This window comes from Panthera pardus, unplaced genomic scaffold (genome assembly GCF_024362965.1).
Source record: "Panthera pardus isolate Hobbes unplaced genomic scaffold, ASM2436296v1 HiC_scaffold_11, whole genome shotgun sequence".
In the NCBI taxonomy this organism is placed as follows: Eukaryota; Metazoa; Chordata; class Mammalia; order Carnivora; family Felidae; genus Panthera; species Panthera pardus.
This window is the reverse complement of record NW_026526666.1, coordinates 25492028-25510944: the sequence shown is the minus strand read 5'-3', so window position 1 is coordinate 25510944 and position 18917 is coordinate 25492028. Positions and strand designations below refer to the sequence as shown.

General features: G+C 38.3%; 1 long non-coding RNA gene across 1 annotated transcript; it reads left to right on the top strand.

Moving 5' to 3' along the window:
• The first annotated feature begins 6176 nt into the window (after positions 1-6176).
• LOC109272177 (uncharacterized) lies at positions 6177-18674 on the top strand. Its single transcript, XR_008417060.1, has 3 exons — positions 6177-6274; positions 14371-14421; positions 18535-18674. It is a non-coding gene; the product is annotated as an uncharacterized LOC109272177 (long non-coding RNA).
• Positions 18675-18917: the final 243 nt, after the last annotated feature.

Genomic DNA, 18917 nt, shown 5'->3' with positions numbered 1-18917 from the left:
GTAGTTATGTTCAATAAAGTCATTGCAAACACTGAATTAGTTCCTGCCCCTAGGTAAAAGAAAGTGTTAGGTTCCTATAAACCTCTGGCCACATCATTTTCATCATCCAATCACTACATTATTTAATATGTATTGCTGCCTCGTAAACATTGAGATCTGCCAACAGCACTATAGCTCATGTCTGAATGAAGTATCTCTAATGTATGTATTTTCTCCATAAGACACCATGATCAATACCAAATGAATACACACACCATGTGCAATTGTAAATAAATAATTTGCATTCTCTGGTTGGAAGCTATAGTGTTCCATAAATATCAGTTAAATCAGGCTGGTTGATGTTTTTCAGATTATTTACACCTTTTAAAAATTGTTTAATCGTTCACTTAATTGCCAAGAGAGGAATGTTCGAATATTGACTTATAATATTGGCATTGTCCATTTTTCTCTTTATATCTTTCCATTTTTGATTTACGTATTTGGATTTATAATTGTCTGTCTTCCTGATAAGTTAGATTTTTATCATTTTGAAATGATTATCATCCCTGATAATATTCTTCATGTTTAAGGCTATTTTGTCTGATATTAATATAGCCATTCTAGCTATGTTATTATTACAATTTGCACAGTGTATCTTTTTGATAACTTTTCCATCTCAGCTGTGTCTTTATATATTAACTACATCACCTTTAGACAGTATTCACTTGAGATTTTGCATTTTCACTCGTTCTGACAATTTCCGCATTCTAACGGAATTTGTATTTCAATAACGTTACTGTAATTTATATTACAAGCCAATTTATATTTATATAATTCACATTACTATCCTATTTACATTATTGTATTATTTATGTATATTCATATATTGTTATTTAGCAATCACAAAATTTGTTTTAGTAGGATGTACATATATAATCTGTATACAATGCTTTCTAGTCCCTCCCCCCCTTTTTTTTTCCTTTCTAGTTTCTTCAAAACCCAACTCAGGTGTCACTCTCTCCAAGATTTCCTTTCCTACTCCATTACCTCAGGCTCTGCTCCTATTAAACATTGTAAGTACATCTCTTAGTATACGCCTTCATTTATATATGAGTATATTTATTCATTTACCACAGTGTGTTACAATGATAAATTTATGCATCATTTTTTCTACTAGTCTAAAAAGTCCTTAAGGAAGAGAGCTATGTCCATATTGCCAGGGTAATGCCAGGCATAATGACTGCATGTTGGATTGAGCTTCACAGCTTAAATGGCATCTGTTGTCTTTCCCCAGAAACCCTCTGAACGTGCAGGGCGCATGTTATCATCCTTATTTACAGATGAGGAAAATGAGACTCTGGGCCATTTGAGGACTTGCTCAAGGTCATACAGCAACAAAGTGGCGGAGCCAAGTCTTTGTGTTTTGTGCTGAGAGGGAATAAGTAGATTGTATTTAACTACAAAGGATTTTCTGAGCAAGTGTAATTACTACTAATCTCTACCACATGCATGTTATTTTAATTGATCTAAATATAGTATTTGCTTTAAGTAAAAACAAATGCATGATATGTACTTTTCAAACACTTGATTAGTCTTCTGAAATTTTGTTGGGTGAAACACATGGTTCAGGACTAAACAAATGTGTTATAGCAATGTTATAGACTGCATGTATAGCATCTAATTTTTCTGGGGATTTCATTCTTTCTGCTGTTAAATACTCAAAGTCCAGGTTTTCATTGCTACTGAGACTGGAGAGAATCTAGTCCACCTAGGAACACTATGTCCATCTGTTCCTAGCACGCATTATTAAATTGAAGGCAACTAGAAGGTAGGTGAACACTTGCCAGATGCAAACTAAATTCTCCAGGGCCCTCGTAGAGTCCATACATTTCCTCGGGTTCATTGCCAGTTTCTGACTGTAGGGAATTTTAGTCTTGGGATATTTGTACGTTGACAAGTTGCATCGAAATTCACTACTGTTTCATTATCCTCAATTTGTAATCTTTGGATACAGTTTCCTAAGTCCCTGGAGTCTTTTAAACCACATGGTTTGGTTTTTTTGTTGTTGGTTTTTTGTTTTGGTTTGGTTTTGGGGTTTTGTTTTTTTTTTTTGTATCAGTCTTTCTAGCTCTACTTGTTTTTTGATAAACAAATAAGCCACATTACCTGTGAACAGGAGAACGGGGTCCTGATAAGCACCCTATCCATGTATTTTTGGAACTCACAGGAATTAGTTTGACTATTTACAGATTATAACAGTTGGTAGTTGAATGTTTTATTTTCATTCCCAGTTGGTGCAATATGTTCACAGCTGATGCAATGGCTGGCCCATTTGATTTCACATATGGTCCACTATTCGGGGCCCTCGAAGGCTTTCTTTTGTAGTTAGTCTTCTCTAACACTATCATGTTATTTAGCTTTGCTTTTGTCTGCTGGTCAAATAAAGAAAAAAAAAAAAGAAAAGAAACCTCAGAACCTTGGCAGCTGTAGAGGAAATCAGCAACTCAGTTGATGAAGATTCAAAGAACTGGGTCAAAATGTCCCAGGAAGAAGATTTTCCTTAACCGATGCAAACAAACAAAACGCTTCTCTATGTTGCATGAGACTGAGAGCACACACACAGACGCAGTCTTCTCTTTTGTTTTTCTTTCGCTTTGAAGCTGTGCCTAAGCTGTTCTTAAGTGTTTTCAGCACAGCTAAGTGTCAGAGAGACCATGCTGTCCTAGGCATCCATTTACATTGGAAAACCTCGTGCCACAAGCCCTTTAGAAAATACTTCCTTTTGGGCAGTTTTTACAAACTTAATTTCTTTGCTGCTAAAATTCACTAAGAAGGATAGTATCAGAAGTGAGCCGGAGTCACTTTGGCAAGACTGATTCCACAAAGCATATTAGACACGAGGAGCAGAACTGCAAAATTAATAACATTGAAAACCCAAACGCAAGCACCCTCCAGCAGTCATTATAATGCGATACATAATCAGTGTTTATCCTGAGTCTAAACTATAACTGATAAAGCCACAATCTCATAAAAAGATTATTGTCAAGACTATTGCATTACCCTCTGAGAGCTAAAATACTCATTTATTCATAGTAGCAGATTGTAATAGCTCTAACTCCCTGAGAAGTGGGCATTGTGTGATAATTGAGTGGGCTGGGATGTTAATTGTCCTCCACTTCACCTCTAGATGTTTAACTGCTTATCTCTTCAACCAGCAAACAATAATGCACTCTTACTTGCGCCTTCCTGTTCAGATAATTTTGTGAGCTGAGTAATTTATTTGTAATAAAGAGGAAAAAGTATCTGTGCAGGGGCAATGTTTAAATTGTGCCATGTTACATATTAAAACCAATTGGAAGTAGCGTTGTGTACTTAGGGAGCTTTCCAACAGAGATGCTCTTGCAGGACCTGGGGAGTAGTTGGAAATGCAGGAATATGACCAAAACACAGAATGACATTAACAGGCATCACTAAATCAATAATGCTCGGTTACTTTCCTACACTCTTTTCTAATAGGAGCAACTTGTCTCAAACTCACATGACAAAAGTAGCCTTTTACGGTTCAGGGAGCTATACTGGTGTTCCATGTTGCTTCTTGTCAAACATTGCAAAATGGAAGATGGTAAACTATCCAGACTTGTTACCATTGCTGCTGTTTTCACAGCAGCTTCCTTTTGGAACTTTGTAATCATACAAGGGAGTTGGTGGAGAAAACCCAGTACCAGACACTTCCTATCACATGTTGAACCTTTACTGTGCACCACGCATTAAGTTGCCCTTATTTTGCATATTATTTCTTGGATTTTACCATAATCACATTTTGTAGAGAAATATAAGAAAAATCATCAAAACTTGGAACTGTCGAAGAAAAAAACTTATCCTCTACCCCGTTAAATTCAGGGCCTGGAGGCCTCAGAACTGAAGTGACAAAAAACAGATTAACGGGAAAAAAGGCATACCGTTTTTATTGATGTTAGTATCTTTCTGTGCATGGCAGCTTCACAGAAAAGAAGTGAAAACTCAGATTGGTTAGACTTGGGGCTTATACAGCATTTTAACAAAGAGCACTAAATTGTGGAGAAGTAACTAGACAAAAGGAGGAGGAGTTTGGGCTCTAGGGAAGGTAAACTGTGTGGCAGTGACTAGGAACTATATGGGGGAACTGATGGAATAGAAGGGTTATTTTTTCATAAGGTCCAATTATGCACACTCACTTCTGCATCAAGTCCCCCTCTCTGGTTCTGAGATTCAGTCTTTTTTTTTTTCCTGGCGCAAGAAAGGTGCCCCCTTCTCATGAGAAATTTATGCTCTGCCTCCAGGAAGATACGGGGAGGGCAAGTGCTCTCTCTCTGCCATTTGTCAGGTGACTTCAGCTTAAAATAACGCTTATTCCATTCATTTCTAGATCAAATTTCAATAGTTGCCTTAATTACCAAAGGATCCTATGCTAAGATTAAGAAAACCAAAGTCTTACCTCTTATAATCATTGGTTTTGAAATAGTATCTCCACAATTGTTGAAATAAATAAAAATAATAGATCAGCTGATCTTCGAGCTGATTTCTTAAATCCCTCAAACTTTTGGGTTTATGGTTTTATGGCATTATTCCTTAGCATTCTTGTTGATAACGACATTATAGCACTCAAAGAGCATAAGAAAGTTGATCAAAATACTGATTAAGTGCCTACCGCTGGGTCTCAGTTGCCTTTTGAGCATAATGAGGATAAAAATACCATCCCTCAGGGTTGTTATAACAGTCAAGTGTGATGATGTACGGAAGCATCCAAGGATGTGTCCAGTGTGCAGAGTTTGTATTTGTTGGAAAAGTTTGTGAAGTCCTCTTTGTGTCCAGAGCTCTGGAAACAAAGCATTTTTCCATTACCTTAAACCATTGAGTCTCAGTTGCAGAAGACTTGTCACCACCATGAGCTTTCAATGTCATGTTGGCTCTTGGAAACCTGTGGTGAACAGGCTGGCACCAGTCAGCAATGGGCAAGACAGACATGGATCCTAGAAAAATCTGCACTGGGAAGAAATCACTGATTCTCTGGGCCTTGTCCTTCTATATATAAATCCGAAGCAGTAGCTATGTGAGCCCTCAGAAAACTCCCCAACTAGAAAAGCAAACCAGGATGTGGATTTGGAAGCCACCTGCATCCAAATGAACATTGAGAGGATGGAGAATTTCTCTGAGTTGGAATCACAAATGGAGCCCTCAAGAGTTACTAAGTTTAATAATTTTTTTTATGTTTTATTTATTTATTTTTGAGAGAGAGAGAGAGAAAGAGAGAGAGAGAGAGAGAGAGAGAGAGAGAGAGAGAGAGAGAGAGAGAGAAATCATGTGTGCATACAGGGGAGAGGCAGAAAGACAGGGGGACAGGGTATCTGAAATGGGCTCTGTGCTGACAGCAGAGAACCTGATGTGGGGCTGGAACTCACAAACCACGAGACCAAGACATGAGCCGAAGTCAGAAGCTTACCAACTGAGCCATCCAGGTGCCCCAAGAGTTGCTCAGTTTAAACCTACCCTCCAAAGTCCTCGAAGTATCTTGACTCTGGATTCCTGATCACAGTTTTTTGACTCGCCTCCTAATCCCTGAATGTGGACCCTGGTTTTTGGATCAGAACACATCTGGGAAGAATTCAGTAATCTTCGGGCTGACTCTCCACCCCTAGGAGAGGCCTCATGATCTTAACCCAGCTTCCTGATATCACTGCCTGGCTAGATCTGAGTATTGGCCTTGTTGGTTCAGAGTAACTCCACCTGTGTTCCCAGGTCAAAGTTTTACTCAAGGAGATAGGGAGCCTGAATTGGTAATGGATGCAATACCAAGCATCCTGTCTGGTATAGCCTGAAGACCATCAGTTTCTGGGTTCTGACTCACAAGCCAAAGTCTGGTTCAACTCTTTTATTTTGTTAATTCTGTGCCCATTGGCTTCAGTCCTTCCTGTCTGATTCTTGACTGCAATGTTAGTTTGGTTGTAAAGATTCTTGGACTTGCAATCAACTCATTTCCTCACATCTGCTTTCCAGAAATGGCAGTAGCAAAATGGTATCATAAGAAAATTGACACTGAAGCAATTTAAGACACTCCCTATCCCCAACAGGAGGAGGAGGAGGAGGAGGAGGAGGAGAAGGAGGAGAAGAAGGAGGAGAAGGAGGAGGAGGAGGAGGAGGAGGAGGAGGAGGAGGAGGAGGAGGAGGAGGAAGAGAAGGAGAGGAAGAAGAAGGAGAGGAAGAAGAAGATGAGGAAGAAGAAGGAGAAGAGGAAGAGTTTAACATTCCCTGACTCTGGGTAATGTGATCATAAATTTCTTTGGCTTTCAGACTCACAATGATGTTGTCCACTACTTTTTAAAAAAAAAAAGGTTGTCATATCCTGAATCCACAAATTTAGTCACTTTTCCATAGTCTCATCATGCATGAAACATGTTACTCTAGTACTTTCTGGAGCTGCCTTGCCTCATATACAGGTAGATGGATTTGGATATATTATATTGGTAACTCATTAACATTGAACTCATGGCCAAGAGCACCGTAAGTCATGCCTGGATGAAGGCTATCTAACATATGTATACTATCTGTAAGGCACATCACAACTATCTTCCACTTAGGAACACCACTTAGGAACACCATGCAGCATTTAGCACTACACTTGGAAGTCATTTTAAACATCAAAATCACCAACAAAAAACACAAAATGTGAAAAACATGGCACTAAATAGACCAGAAAAAGGTCTTGTTTACATTATGAAAACTGAAACAAGGCAGAGTATTGCTTTCTTCCACTTCAGCTGGGACATGTGTGTCGATGACTCAAACTTTTTGTGACTCTCTGCATATCCACAAATGGCTATGACAGTGAAGTGACCATTGATTTGGGGGTTACACATACATTTTAGTTGAGTAGGTGAATTTACAAAAATGGAACCCACAAATAATGAGGAGTTACTGTCCTGTGTCATTTCTTCAATGTAAAGGTGTTAAAAAGAAGAGGAAGAATTAAAGAAAAGTCTGAAGTTTCTAGAAAAAAAAAACATGCAGTTATCAGAAAATGGGGCAATAGATTTTAGATAAACAAAAGTATCATTCTATTAAAGAGTGTTTCTCAAATTTTAATGAGTAAAATTACCAAGACATCCTGCTGCAAACACGAATTCTGCTTCAGTAGGTTTCAGTAGGTTTGAATTCTGAATTTCTCACCAACTGCCAAATGACACCAAGGCTGCTTAGATAATCTGTGGGGACACTGTGAGTAGCAAGACTCAATAGCTCTTTTTTAAAAATGTTTATTTATTTATTTTGAGAGAGAGAGACAGCATGAACGGGGAAGGGGTAGAGAGGGAGAAAGAGAATCCAAAGCAGGCTCTGTGCTCTCACCAAGGATACTGACCCAGTCTTTATTCCATGAACCATGAGATCATGACCTGAGTCAAAATCAAGAGCCGGAGGCCTAACTGACTGAGCCACTCAGGTTCCCCTCAATAGCTATTTACCAGATTCCTGACCTTGGGCAATATACTTAATATCTATACTAGTTTATGGTAGGATTAAATAAAACAATGCATGTAAAGCTCTTAAAACTGTGTATGCTACATAGTAAGTCCTTAATAAAGGTTATTGATGATAATGACAATGAAGAAATATGCTCCCATTCCTCACATTCTAAAAACAACAAGTATACATACATAACAATAAAATATTCGTATTTAATTTTGCTTTCTCTTCCTTTAATACCCAAACTTAAGAGAGTAGGTTGTTACCATTCTCTCAATTTCTTCAGCTGCTCTTCATTCCTTAGCTTCTGCCCCTACCAGTCTCTAAGATATGCTCCCACTGGCATTGCCAGAAATAATTTTTGTAGATCAATAAGATAGGAGTCTGCTCAGTCTTATGCTATTATATTGTTAGACAGCTTTGTAATAACTGGCCCTGCTGATCTTCTCCTCCTTGACACTATTTCCTTGAAGTGGTAGATTAGATAACTGCTCCTAATTCTTCCCTCCTTCTTTGAATTAAAAGTATGTATCTGGGCCCTCTACCATGTGACTCTGCAGAACCTCTTTCTAAGGTGGGTAACATATACATCCTACTACATTGATATTGGGCTAAACCACCTGACTTGCTGTGGCTGATGAAATGTTGGCAAAATGAGAATATATCAGTTCTAAGGCACAGTCATAAAAGGCAATGTGTGTTTTTACTCAGAGCCTTGAGTTCCTGTGATCTACCATTACAAAAACATTCCAGAGGCAGCAGCTAACCCTTCAGCCTGGGCCCCAGAATGAAGATATATGGGTAGATCTGAAACTACCAAGAGGCTTGGGGTCCAGCCTAGTGTAGCTCAGCACTGCTTAGACAAACTGCAGCCAGCCTGCAGACCCATAAGCATAAAAATAAATTGGTTTTGTTGTAAGCTTTTGCAATTCTTACACAGGAAAACAACGTCAACAACAAAAACAATGATAAATACACTCGACTTCTGTTACTTCCCCCTTAGTTCTTAGATTTTCTTCTCAGTCTCTTTTTTGGGTGTGCTTCCCTCTAAAAAAACTAAAAACATCTGTGACCTTTAGGATTTGTTCTTAGGACAACATCTCTTTTCATTCTGTAAATCATCCTGGACATCTCAGTCACTCATGTTCAAAACTGCCACTTATAGGGTGGTGAGTCAAAGTTTTTATCTCTAGCTCGACCTGTGCCTCTCCTCAGGGACTTCAGACTCCTGCTTGGTGTCGTTAGCTCAGTATCTCCCCCTGGATATCTTATGGACATCTCAAATTAAAGGTTTCCACAACCAAACACATATTTCCCCCCACTCCCTTAACCATGTTTCTTTTCAGAAATGAATTCCAAGCTCCGTCCTGCCTTGAGGACTTTTTGTCATCACTATTCCTTCTGCTGAGAGAACACATCTGCCTTAGGCAGCTCATTCTTGTCCATTGGGTTTCAGCCCAGGTATCTCTTAAAAAGGGTCCTTCACTGACTGCCCTGTATGAAGGAGCCCTTTCTACTTATTAGCTACTTTAAAAATTACATCTGTGGGGTACCTGGATGGTTCAGTTGGCTAAGCATCTGACTTTTGATTTCGGCTCAGGTCATGATCTCATGGTTCTTGGGATAGAGCCCCACACTGGGCTCTGCGCTGACAGTGTGGAGCCTACTTGAGATTCTGTCTCCCTCTCTCTGCCCCTCTCTCTCTCTTTCTCTCCTTCTCTCTTTCTCTGTCTCAAAAATAAATACACATTTAAAAAAATAAAAATTACATCTTTGTTTATTTGCTTCATAGTACTTAAAGCACTCCTACTTACTCCTTTATTTACATATGTGATCATCTCTCCAAACACAGTATAAAGTCCACAAGGGCAGCAAATGTTTTGACCTATTGACCATATACTCAGTGCCTAGCCTAGAGCTGGCAAGGAATTATTTCCCAAAATATTCCAGAAAGAATAAATAAATTTGTTGTCTATTTCACATTTGCATGAATGGCTCTATCATGTGTCTAATTATCATTCCAGAAATTTAAAAGCCATCCCTAAATTGTTATTCTTTCTCATCACTACCCCACCACCAACTGTCAAATCTAGACTTTAATTCTAAAATATTTCTTATCTCCACCTCCATCCTCTTTGTCCTCATCTTTACTATCACTGCTGTATTCAAGCCTTGATCATCTTTCTCCCAGGATACAGATGCAACCTTTGGAGTAATCTTCCTGTATTTGTTTGTTCCTCCCTGTATTACTCTGATTTCACTTGTGATAATGCTGGGTAACAACTAACCCCTAACTCTTAATGATTTAAGTAACGAATAGGTATGGCATGCTCATTAATTTGTAGATCTACTGCAGTTTGGCCAAGTTCAGCTGAGCTTAGGTTGGTTCCAGGCTTTGGATCAGGCTCATCAATCTGGAACTCAGATTTAAAGAATGGCTAACTGGTACCTGTTCTTTTCATGGCAGGGGAAGAAATCTGAAGAGGGCAGGAGAAAGCTCACAGTGCCTCATGGAGCTTTGGGAACTGAAACACTAATTCTTGCTCATATTCTGGAAATTGGGCAAACCCAAGCCCAACCTCAATGGGGTAGGAAGATTACTCTACAGACTCCAGTAGGAGGTACTACAATTCACATAACAAAAGATATGAGCATCTAATTTTATTATGAATGAAGAACTGAGAAAGATAATATAGTCAATCACACTCAATATCTTTTCTTTACCTGAGTCCCAAAGAGATCTTGGTGAAAAGCGAAACTTCATGTCACTTCCTTTAATTATGTCCTATAAGATAAAACTCAAACCATTCCTACCTACTGCTCAGGCCTTCTCTCCTTTTTACATTTTATGCTCCAGCAACAGCAAACTGCTTGTAGTTCCCGGCTGTTCACACCAAGCTGTTTCATGCCTCTTTGCCTTTGCTCACGACATTTCTGCATGGAAATGCTTTTCTCACTCTCCATTCCATTTCCTACTGGCTAATTCCTATTCATTTTTCAAGATTCAGCTCATGCATGACCTACTGGATGAGACCTCCCTGACCCTTCTCTCAGTTCAGTATATCCACAATGCCTTGTGCATTTTCCTATCATGGCATTTAGCAGGTTGGATGGAATTATTCATTTGTGTATATTTGGGTACATCTTCTTTTGGACCATAATTTTTCTAAACGTAGAACAAACTTTCTAATAATTAAAAAATTGTATTTATGCTTCTAGCATCTAGAACAATACGTGGCATGTAGTAGGCACTCTATAAGTTTTGTAGAGTGGGACCACAGTAATTCTTATTTTATTGCACCTAAGTTTATTATTCTAAGCCTTAAAAAATTCTACTTTCTGTTGAACAAACCTTTGTTCACCCAGTTCATACACTGTAATTTTAGAAAATTAAACTATATTTTCTCTTGGCTTATAACCCCCCCCCCCCCCAAACACGCTCTCTAAAGAAATTCACCAATACAAGGCATACCAGTCAATATGTTCTAGGTCCTAGAATACTACATTTATTTCAGTGAGTTATAGCATGTACCTTTTTGCTTGGTCTTTTTTTTCTTTAATTTTTTTTAATGTTTATGTATTATTTTGAGGGACAGAGACAGAGTGTGAGCAGGGGAAGGGCAGAGAGAGAGAGGGAGACACAGAATCCAAAACAGGCTCCAGGCTCTGAGCTGTTAACACAGAGCCCGATGCAGGGCTCGAACTCATGGACCGTGAGATCATGACCTGAGTCAAAGTTGGACACTTAACTGACTGAGCCAGCCAGGTACCCCTGGCTTGGTCTTCTTCTTCTTCTTCTTCTTCTTCTTCTTTTTTTTTTTTTTTTTGGTTGCACTTCTAGGGTTCTTATCCAGACTGCTGTAAGAGATGTGATGTTCCACCCGCTTATGAAAGGGTAAAGGGTCAACTAGACAATGCAAATGTGATTTTAGGGTAAAGAAAGAGTGAAGTGAGAAATAATGCAAAAGAAGGAAAATCCTTTTGTCTCTAGGAGTCATTGATTATGTTGCAACAATCAAAGGATAAAAAGAGCCTGTCTTAGAAAACATGAATAGACACTTCTCTAAAGAAGACATCCGGATGGCCAACAGGCACATGAAAAGATGTTCAACGTCTCTCCTTATCAGGGAAATACAAATCAAAACCACACTCAGATACCACCTCACGCCAGTCAGAGTGGCCAAAATGAAGAAATCAGGAGACTATAGATGCTGGAGAGGATGTGGAGAAACAGGAACCCTCTTGCACTGTTGGTGGGAATGCAAATTGGTGCAGCCGCTCTGGAAAGCAGTGTGGAGGTTCCTCAGAAAATTAAAAATAGACCTACCCTATGACCCAGCAATAGCACTGCTAGGAATTTATCCAAGGGATACAGGAGTACTGATGCATAGGGGCACCTGTACCCCAATGTTTATAGCGGCACTCTCAACAATAGCCAAATTATGGAAAGAGCCTAAATGTCCATCAACTGATGAATGGATAAAGAAATTGTGGTTTATATACACAATGGAATACTAAGTGGCAATGAGAAAAAATGAAATATGGCCTTTTGTAGCAACATGGATGGAACTGGAGAGTGTGATGCTAAGTGAAATAAGCCATACAGAGAAAGACAGATACCATATGGTTTCACTCTTATGTGGATCCTGAGAAACATAACAGAAACCCATGGGGGAGGGGAAGGAAAAAAAAAAAAAAGAGGTTAGAGTGGGAGAGAGCCAAAGCATTAGAGACTGTTAAAAACTGAGAACAAACTGAGGGTTGATGGGGGGTGGGAGGGAGGGCGGGGTGGGAGGGAGGGCAGGGTGGGTGATGGGTATTGAGGAGGGCACCTTTTGGGATGAGCACTGGGTGTTGTATGGAAACCAATTTGACAGTAAATTTCATATATTAAAAAATTAAAAAAAAAAAAAAAAAAAAAGAGCCTGTCTTTTGTTTTGTTTTCTTCTGGAATGAGAAGTGGCAGGCAGAATTTAAACTAAAGACTCTAATGGCATGATGACTTCAGGTAATCATTGGAGAGATAGCATTGAGGAAAAGTCTAATCATTTTATGGGCAAGAGTCCTGAATGAGAATAACAAACTCTTCCTTAATTGACATCATTACATTACCTACCACCCTAAGGCAATAGGTAAGCAAGCCTTAAATTGTCAGGTGCTTTCATTTCTTTCATTTGCCTTTGTTAATTTCTTTGGTTCATAACTCACCCAGTGGCAGTAAAGAGAATAATTTTTAAAATTTGGTTTTCTTCTGTTCAAGTGGCAGAACCCAGAACTGACACTTTGTAATGAAGGCTACTGGAAGAGCCAATGTATTCTTATTTGTGTTTGAATTTTCTTGTTAAGGCTGGGAAAAGTAGGGGCTTGCTCCTGTGTTTTCCTTTGCTTTATGAAGTGATATGTATTTTTGAATTTCTTTTTTTTTAATGTTTATTCATTTTTGAGAGAGAGAGAGAGAGAGAGAGAGAGAGAGAGAGAGAGAGAGAGAGAGAGAGAATATGAGTGGGGGAGGGGCAGAGAGAGAAGGGGACAGAGGATTCGAAGTGAGCTTTGCGCTGACAGCAGAGAGCCTGATGTGGGGCTCGAACCCACCAACTACGAGATCATGACCTGAGCCAAAGTCAGATGCTTAACTGACTGAGCCACCCAGGCACCTCTATTTTTGAATTTCTTAAGAGCTATTAACTTTAGGTAGTAATGCTGGTTGTCTAGAACTGTGAAGTGTATGATAGGTATGTTACTCTTTTTAAGGTATTGTTTCCCTATTTATTCATCAATCCCTGTTTTTTTGTTTTTTGTTTTGTTTTTTTTTGTTTGTTTTAAATATCCCACATTGCTACCTTTGTCACTGGTCTGTGGGGAGTTTTCATTCTAATGTAAGCTGGTGTTCAGGTCACTTCGGGTTTATTTATTACAATTTTTCTTATCTTTTTTCCAAACCCAGCCCTTCCCTGATCCATTATGCTCAACACCTCTTATTTCTGAGACATTTTCTTAATATTCTTCTACCTTCCCTAGTGATATTCAAAGCATATTTCCATAAAGTCACTAGAAACATTCAGTTCTTGTGTCTGCCACCCTACCCTTATCCTCACCTCTCCTCACTTGCCACATTCTCCAGACACCTCTATTGTTACCTGATGTCCTATTTGGATCTCACTCTTTGCCACTTCAGTTGGCAAGTACTCTTACCCTTGGTAAGTAACCTTCTTGTTCTTCTCCAAATATCTCCTGAAATCTACTTCCTCCTGGCACTGGGGCTTTATCATTTTCAAAAGCAGCACCTCTGTGATTCATGCCTTTTGAACTCTTCTATATGGTAATCTATGACAGTGCAACAAGATACTGCAGAACACAAATAATAGAGATCAATATTTATTAAGCCTTTATTAGGTGTTAGGTGCTGATCTCAGTGCATTATCTCAATTAATCTCCATAACAATCTTGTGCAGTGGGTATTGTACTATTTCCATTTGTCTGATGAATGAAAACCTGAGTCATAATGAAGTAACTCATCCAATGACTCCAATAAAGGGTGGAGCCCAAAGAACAACTTTACTAAAGAAAAAAAAAAAGCTTAGTTATAATTATTGTGAAAATTGAAAAATCAATTTTTTAAGATATTTGAACTCTAGGGTATTTTTGCAGGAGATGGCAAGGGAAATGTAGGACTTTCAGTTTAGAGATGAGTGAGAAAATATGCCCACTGCTAGGGTAAACTTGACTTAACTGCACAAACAAATCTGAACAGAACTTCAAAAACGGTGGAGTAGAGTCTGATCATGACATGACATCCAAACACTGCTAAGACACATATTTTAGTCTGCACAATGGCTATAACAGAAAGATCACAGACTTAGTGCCTTACACACAGCAAACATTTATTTCTCACAGTTCTGGAGCCTGAGAAGTCCAAGATCAAGGTGCTGGAAGATTCAGCATCTGGTAAGGACCCACTTCCTAGCTCATAGGTGACTGTCTTTTCACTATAAACTTACCTGGCAGAAGAGTTGAGGGAGCTCTCTGGGGTCTCTTTTTTTAAGGGCATTAATCCCATTCACGAACATTCTGCCCTCATCACCTAATCACCTCCAAACACCATCACTTTAGGGAGTAGGTTTCAACTAATGAACTTGAGAGGCACATAAACAGTCTATAGCAATACTCCTGTGATCAGGACTCAGATTGAGATAGTTATGGAACCTAAACACTGTAAAGGTTACTGTACCCATTTAGTAATGTGATTATTATTTCCAAACAATAGTTCTGAAATAAATCTAATAAATTTAACAGAATTCTCATTTTGTTATGACGACTCTTTGCATCTTTCTAGGGAATACCTTATTCTTGTAAAAAAAAAAATCTATTGTTGATGCCCCTGTGTTAGATAATGCCTTCAACATATGCTTAATTAGACTACTAAATAGCCTGTTACTTTATGAACAGATGAAAAGAAACAATGAGAGGCAATGGTGCTATTACTAGTAAGTCACCTCCAAAAAAATATGGTTTCCTGGAGAGCTTTAAGTCACAGACTTTTACCTCAGATTGAAGGCAGTTCCAGAAGATAGGTGATCTATCTTTCTTTTGGATTCCATTCTGGTCCACTGCCTTTCCTAGAGCAAGGAGATCCTCAAAATTAGGAGCAGTTGCTTGTTCCTTTACAGGACCAACCACCACATGTTTTCATAAAGATAGTACAGAAAAGAATGTGGTCTAGGAGATACCAAGGAGCGGACTTGAAAGACACTCGTTAATTTAAACTCACAAAAGCTCTCAAATATATCCCCTGCCATGTGAAGGTTTCAGTTCATATAAGTTCATACTAGTATCTTGACCTTGACATTCACCCTGACCCACATCAATATTCTTCTTCTTCAGAGGTGGAACAAGTCCAATAAGATAGTTTTGAGCTTCCTTTGAGTAAAATTTGGTTTGTGTGCTCTGTGTGTGTGTGTGTGTGTGTGTGTGTGTGTGTGTGTACATATAACTTTCTCAAAAGGAATGAGTTTCAAACCCAAAAAGCATTTTGAGCCATTGTCCTGTTTTTCAGCCATTCGCCCAAAAAATATAATTAGTTGCACCGGGCTAAAGAAAAAATGTTCCTTTTTACTTTAATTTAGCTGGTAAGATAGATTTCAGTAATTCTGTGTCTTATGTCTTATTGAGAATCTGTCCTAGAGGCTCAAAACAGAGAAGAGAGTCAGGACTTCTGCATGGTGCACTTTACCAGATGCATTTTAATAAGAAAAAACTGTTTTAGAGGCTTTTCAAGATGGCAGCATAGGAAAGTCCTGAACTTACTTCCTCCCATTAACACAATAAAATCTACAATTACATATAGAACAATTCTCTCTGAAAAAGACCTGAAAACTAGCTGAATGGCTTCTCCACAACAATGGATAAAAGGGCCACATCTAGGGGCACCTGGGTGCCTCAGTTGATTAAGCAGCAGACTCTTGATTTCTGCTCAGGTCGTGATTTCATTATTTGTGCAATCGAGCCCTGTGTTGGGCTATGTGCTGACAGCGCTGAGTCAGCTTGGGATTTTTCTGTCTCCTTCTGTCTGCCCTCCCCTGCTCACACTCTGTCTTAAAATAAAATAAATACACTTTGAAAAAAGAATCTTAAGCAGGCTCAATGCTCAGCATGGAGCCCAATGTGGGGCTCGATCTCACAACTATGAAATTATGATCTGAGCCAAAATTAAGAGCCGGACGTTTAACCAACTGAGCCACCCAGGTGCTCCAAATACCATCTTTTTAATAAAATACTTTCTGATTTTTTCCTTGATCCCAGATGGGGTATCTTTTTTATTAACTTTAGGTAATTTATATTTTCTTTCTTTAAAAAAATCATTCATTATAAGACATTTTAGTCAAACAAAAGGTTTGAAGAATAATATAATGAACATCTGTGTACTCACCACCTACCTCAAGATATAAAACATTATTGGATTATACAATGAATCATCCATGCAAGAACATGTAGCTCTACTTAATTTACTCCTTATTGAATAATGCCCCTTCATATATTATATCATAATTTATTTATCTGCTCTCTGATTTATGTATAATTTCCATTTTCGGTAACTTTCTGTAATTATAAACAACAGTTTTTATGAACATATTTACACATATGTCTTTGTGAACATGAGTAATAATTATCTGACATATATTCCTAAGAGTGTATTAATGCCCAATTGTTCTCCATAATGACTTCATAAATTTACACTCTTGCTGACAGTTTCTTCTTCATCGACATTTGATACTGTCAAACATATAAATTTTTGCCAATCTGATGGGTATAAAGTGGTAATATAACCTTATAGTGTTTAATTTGTCTAATCAGCGGTGGGTGTGACATATTTTCACATATATATTTTGTCCAACCAAATTCTCTTTTCCTAAATTGCCTTTTATTTTTTTCAACTAAAAAAATTTTTACTGTCTATTTTTTGAGAGAGTGAGAAAGAGAGAGAGACAGAGCATGAGTCGGGAAGGGGCAGAGAGAGAGGGAGACACAGAATCGGAAACAGGTTCCAGGCTCGAACTGTCAGCACAGAACCTAACTAAGGTGGGGCTCAAATCCATGAGCTGTGAGATCATGACCTGAGTTGAAGTCAGATGCTCAACTGACTGAGCAGCCCAGGTGCCCCCTGAATTGCCTTTTATAGATTTTTGTTCAATTTTCTCTGGTCCTGCTTTGTTTTTCTCTTATCTATTTATAGAAGTTCTTTATATATTCCAGATGCTAACATTTTATTGAGTATATGCATCTCAAAGAACTTGTTCCAGCTGTTGGATTGGCTTTTCGCTTTTAAGTTTATTTATTTATTGAGAGAGAGAAAGAGAGAGAGAGAGAGGCAGAGAGACAGAGAGACAGAGAGATAGAGCAGGGAAGGGGCAGAGAGAGGAAGAGAGGGAATCCCAAGGAGGCTCCGTGCTGTCAAGTGCAGAGCCTAACACAGGGCTCGATCCCATGAACCATAAGATAATGACCTGGGCCTAAATCAAGAGTTGGACACTCAACTTACTGAGCCACCCAGGTGCCATGCTTTTCACTTTTTAAATGGTTACTCTAAATGCGCCAGAAAATTTTAACATATAGATACTTGACCATCTCCTCTTCATGTATTAGCTAATTTGTCTTGTCTAAGAAAGGTCTCCTCGCCTTAAGATTATAACATTATTTCCTGCTTTCTTTAAAAACATTTTTTACCTTGTTTCTAATTATCCTAAATGTATTTTGTTAATATTGTTAGATTGAGAGTCATTTTTTTTTTAAACTACAGGGATAGCCCGTTGTGTTGGGTTGGATTCTCCAAGAAATAAACTCTAAGATGGAGATTTGTACCCATGTAGTTTACTGAGGAGATGCAAATTTTAAAAATATAGAGTAGAAAGGAAAGAAAAATACGATACCACAGATATTTTTAAAACCATATAATAAATAAGTACATTTGAAAATTTAGATTAAGTGGAGTAATATTTGGAAAATTAGAAAATGCCAAAATCATCACAAGGAGAAAATCTGACCACATCAAAACCTACTAAAGAAAATAAAATGTTTATCTAAAAGCTTTCCTCTAAAAGTCTCCTGACTCAGACTCTTTTAAAAGTAAGTTGTAAACAAAATTTTCACAGAACAGATAATGTTCTCTTCCACAATTTTTTCCAAAATGTAGAAAAATAAATGCTGTCTAATTCATCTTGAGGCTACTACAGCACTGATTACATAGCAAGGTAGAAAAATTTAAATAGAGAAAATTTCCATTTCACGGAAAAGCCATTGATCTAAAAATCCTCAATAAAACATTAGCTAAGCAAATACAACAGTGCATTACCTAAGACTACATAAGACATCCATGAACCCTGATGGAGTGAATGGTACTCACATTACAATTTCATCATGAGCAAGAAAACCAAGGGGAAAAAAATGAAACAGCATTCTTTTCAGATTTAGCAACAGACAACACAGCATATGATCCTTGAGAGAAGGTAAAAAAAAAAAAAAAATGAAGCAAACCTCACAATCTTTCCTGCTTTCTTCCTGGAGGCACTTTCCAAACTCTGATGCAAGGAGGATAAATCCAAGCAGAAGACACAGGATTCTTTGAATTCAGGAGAAAGATCAGAGTTTAAGGAGACGGCGACAAATGGAAAAGGTATGTATCTATATATATCTAAGATTTTTGCTTCTCTTAATGATTGGGGAACAGGATTTAATTTATACGGCATCCTAAATAACAAAAAAACTGACCAAAGTATATGAAAAAAACTTTCAGAGTTTCACAGACAGAGAACTCGTGAGATCTGCAGAGAGGTCTTTTCAAGGGTTGGACTGAGTACTGATAGCACATGTGCGGGATGAACACAATGCTGGGGAAAGAAACACTGGAAAGCAAACAACTATCAGAGCTCACACAGGGCTGAGAATGC